Source organism: Myotis davidii, unplaced genomic scaffold, assembly GCF_000327345.1.
Source record: "Myotis davidii unplaced genomic scaffold, ASM32734v1 scaffold864, whole genome shotgun sequence".
NCBI lineage: Eukaryota > Metazoa > Chordata > Mammalia > Chiroptera > Vespertilionidae > Myotis > Myotis davidii.
Window position 1 is genome coordinate 155,071 of NW_006295182.1, and position 4,198 is coordinate 159,268.

The 4,198-nt window shown below is 38.9% G+C and overlaps 1 pseudogene; it reads right to left on the reverse strand.

The window, feature by feature from the left end:
* Nucleotides 1–268: 268 nt before the first annotated feature.
* LOC107184098 lies at nucleotides 269–703 on the reverse strand (annotated as a pseudogene).
* Between the last annotated feature and the right edge of the window lie 3,495 nt (nucleotides 704–4,198).

Sequence of the window (4,198 nt, forward strand, 5' to 3'; positions counted from 1 at the left end):
GAAACCACCGAGGCGGGCTTTGCTCCCTCCTCCCCCATCCCGCTTGCTTCCCTCCCACCTCCGCCACCCCGCTTACTTCTCTGCAGCTTCTCTCCCTTCTGCAGATCTTGCCTTCCTTCTACATTGTCTTCAGTCTTTGCTCTGCGCCAGCATATGCAAATTAACCCCCATCTTTGTTGGGTTAATTTGCATACTCATCTGATTGGCTGGTGGGTGTAGGGGAGTGACACCAATTTGCATGTTTCTCTTTTATTTATTTTTTTATGAATAAGAATATCACTGCATTTATTTTCATACAGGTAATTTTTCTACAGCTTTAACATTTTCTTCTCAAAAATAAAAGCTTAGACCTGGATCACTTGGCCGTTTCTCTTCTTATCTCCTCCCAGTTCAAAATGCTTGCATCTCTTAATGGCCAGCATCCTCTTTGATCTGCAGTTAGGCTCCACACAAGCCTCAGCACAATCTTCTTTGTAGTTTTTGCTTTCTTTTGGAAAATCGGCTTTGTCTGCCCACCGTAGCCACTCTGCTTCCTATCATAGCGCCTCTTTCCTGGGCGTACAGGGAATCCTTGCCCTTCTTATACTGGGTCACTTTGTGAGGCTGATGCTTTCCACACTTCTTACAGAAAGTCCTTTGGGTTTAGGCACATTCACCATCTTGGCAGTAGAGGTGTCTGTATGATGGAAACAGGAAACTCGTAGTCCACCTGTTTCTCTTTTATTAGTGTAGATATACTAGAGGCCCCATGCACAAAAAATCATGGAAGAGTAGGCCTTCCTTCACCGGGCTGCCAGCATCGGCTTCCCTCCGGCACCCAGGACCAGGGTTTTCCTCCCTCCAGCCACAGGCACCTGGGACCCTGGAGGCTTTGAGCCAGCCGCAGGCACCCAGAACCCCAGGTGGCTTGGGCCGGCCCCAGCTTTGTAAGGAAGGATGTCCGGAATGATGTCCAGAAGACGTCCAGTCTATCCAGTATAATTAGCATATTACCCTTTTATTAGTATAGACTAGAGGCTCAGAGCATGAAATTTGTGCATGGTGGTGGTGGTGGTGGGGGGTCCCTTCAGCTTGGACTGCACCCTCTCACAATCCCGGACTGCTGGCTCCTAACTGCTCAGCTGCTTGCCTGCCTCATCTCCCCTAACCACTCTACCTGCCTACCTGATCACCCCTAACAACTCTGCCTGCCTGCCCCATTGCCCCTAACCACTTGTCTGCTTGCCTCATCACCTGTAACGGCTCTCCTGCCTGCCTGATCACGCCTAACTGCCTCTGCCTCATCCCCTGCACTGTGGCTGTCTGCTCTAATTAGCATATTAGGCTTTTAATATATATATATATATTTCCTCTCTGAAATCAATAAAAATATATTAAAACAAAACAAAACAAAAAACCCCACACATGTTAGCCTGGCATGTGTTACTTTTGCTTACATTTCACTAGCCAAAGCAAGTCTAAGGGCCAACCATGATCTAATGAGTTGGGGATGAATATTCTTCCTACAGGAAATCAGTGTAAGTTATGACAATGAAATGAGGCAGGGAACCTTATTACAGAAAGGTGGGAAAGCTAATGATTGAAAACAATAGAGCCCTCTACACAAGAGTAGGGACACTGAAAGCAGGCGACCAATGTTTGATTCTTAACCTTTTCCTTTGCTAACTGGATGAGCTATAAGAAACCATTTAACTCCTTTGTGATTTATTTTCCTCATTTGTAAAATGAGAATACTAAAAGCACCTATCTCAGTGTGTTTTATATGTGTGGTTTGCATGAGTGTGTTTTAAGATTAACCGAGTTAAAATAAGCAAGTAGAATATTTTCTGGAATATGAGAGTGTTATTCATGTGTATCTGTTAGACAAATCACATGGACACACGAATATATACCGTACAAGTTTGCGCATAATTATACTGACTCCTTTAAACAATGGTTTCAAATTCTTTTAGTGAAGCCTGCCAATTATATGTCTTGAGTTAGAAACAAAAGAAGGGATGTGCTCTCTATTTTTATTGTATCTAAGTTCCCATAGAACCATCCCTGTAGTCATTTCAAAAGCTCTAAGTTAATTTTATTTTCCAAGGTGTCATACTGTTATTGCTGTTATAATACACTTGCAAAACATGAATTTTGCAATATTTTTATATTGCTCCATCAAAGTATTATGCCAAATTTAAAAACACATTTTAGAAACATAAGCTTCTAAGGATAGCGAAGCCTCTATTACTTTATAGTACACTGTTGCCACCCAAGTATATTACTCTGGCTCAGACCTCTCTTCTGAGCTTAACTTCCTCACAGCACATCTCCCAGCCACCCTATACTAAATGTCACTAAGCTTGAACATATGATTTCTTCCCAAAACTTGACCATGATCCAATGTTCTCTATTTCAGTGAAACAGAGAATATTACCATCCATCTAGTTGTGCAAGATAGAGCTTGTCCTAGTCTCAGAAACATGAGAAGCATGTTTTAAATATTCCCTTTGCCCTTTTACTACTCCAGGATTTATCTTATCTCTAGGATCTTCCATTTTTATTTTTAACTAGATCTGAGGGTATTCACTTCTCTCTCATGTAGGTGACTGTGATATTTAGTGACTGCTCACCCACATCTCCCTTCTCTACATGGTGTCCATGGACACGCATACAAAAACATTTTAAACACTGACGCCAATGAACCTTCTCAGATACATGCTTAGCCATCTGTAAGCCATCTAAATTTAAATTACTGTTAGCAATATCACCTATATCTTCACATTCATTTTCTATTATGCTACTTCCAACTCTATCAGTGTCAACCACAGCTCATACGCACCAGATCAGGCGCTACAGCTACCAAAACCTTGTACTTGGATCGCAATTCCTTCAACCCTCCTTCAAAGCTCTTCCAACACCTGCACGATTAGGCCAAATCCTTCATTATCACCTCTCCTATAATCATTAACTTCCTTTCATATTATTTATCAGAATGATGATTTACTTTACTTATCTGTTTAATACCTGTTTCTACTACCCATTCTAAGCTCTGAGAGTATAAAAGTTTGCTTTTGTTCTTATTGTTGTGTTGACCTTTATTTCCCTAGCCTCAAGCATAAGGGCTGTCACATACTAGGCACTTGATGAATATATAATCAGTTATAAATCAATACCAAAAATCTCAAGAGTCCTGTTTAAGTTTGAAAATATATGCAAAAAGAATCAGTAAGGGGCTGTATGTGGGCTGGTCTTTCTTAGTGCAATTTATAACAGAGGCTACCTACATTTCATTAAATCAGTCACTCAGTTGTACAAGAGAATATTCGTGAATTTCATGAAGGAAACAGGCAGCAACAGGATACCTAGGCCTATTTGAGCTACCCCATTTATTATTTCTGCTGTATTGATCTGAAAGTGGGAAATAAAATTGCTGGAGCTGATAGAGTCTCAATAAATCTGCTACTTATAAAGATGAAAATAAGGTATAAAAGGATTTAAGATTTCTAGTTTTAGGCTTTAAAAATTGCGGTGAGATTAATCTATAAGGCACTTTGTTCTTTGCCATAAATTATACCAAACTAGTTATTTTATATTTTCTTTGGACGTATATCTAGATACCTGTGACACCTTCTAGCATGAAGAAAAAGCTATTTCTTCTATTCAGTGTATAAGAGTAAACAGTACACAGTTACTTTATTAGCATTGCTTATTAGATAGTTAATAATACGTTCTTGATTTTTAACTGGTTTCCATACCCAGGGATCCACACTGAGCTCATTAAAAATCTAGTTTTAGGTGTGTCCTCCTGCAGAGCCTTTTTTACCTGCATAAAATCCCATACATTATACCTCCCCTTTGATTTGTATTTTTGGGTCATTTATTTATACATGGGCTGAAAATGTACCCAAGTTGGACTGCTGTCAAAATATTTGAATTTCATTCTAACATAAAGACATATAGATATTTTCTAAGGAAACTATGGAAAAATATACTACAATAATTATTAGAAGCTATAGACTGAGATTATTTAACCTAGTTAATGTATTGTATATTTCTGCTTTTTAGTAATGGAAACAGTCAAAGGTAGTAACACTTTTGGAAGGTTATATATGGCAAATAAGTCTAGAAGAGTAAATAATATGCTTGTTTATACATATAAATGCATGGTTAGATTTATGTATCTTTATGATCATTTAAAGATTAAAATTATAGGAAG